Raw genomic sequence first — 333 nt, forward strand, 5'->3', positions numbered from 1 at the left:
GCACTTACACATATGAACATCCGTTTAGGTGCATATGGAGGCGATTGTAACCCTCTTGGAAATGGCAGAAGTCTGTTGGGGAAACACAGGCTCTGAGGCTATACCGTGGACTTTACACATATGGGAACCACTTAGGCCTCTACACATGGAACCCAGCTCTCTACCGGTTCTCACGGATTCATAGAGTGAGGGCCTGGCGCTGGACATTCCACCACGTCTGGCTGGCGAGGGGATGGAGCAGGTCGACATGGTCTACAGTACGGACACTCTGGAGCAGTTCTAGCAAGCCGACACTAAACCGGGGCCTCTCAGTGCCTCTACCCGTTTGAGGTG

Source organism: Sinocyclocheilus anshuiensis, unplaced genomic scaffold, assembly GCF_001515605.1.
Source record: "Sinocyclocheilus anshuiensis isolate Anshui unplaced genomic scaffold, SAMN03320099.WGS_v1.1 scaffold1196, whole genome shotgun sequence".
Lineage (NCBI taxonomy): Eukaryota > Metazoa > Chordata > Actinopteri > Cypriniformes > Cyprinidae > Sinocyclocheilus > Sinocyclocheilus anshuiensis.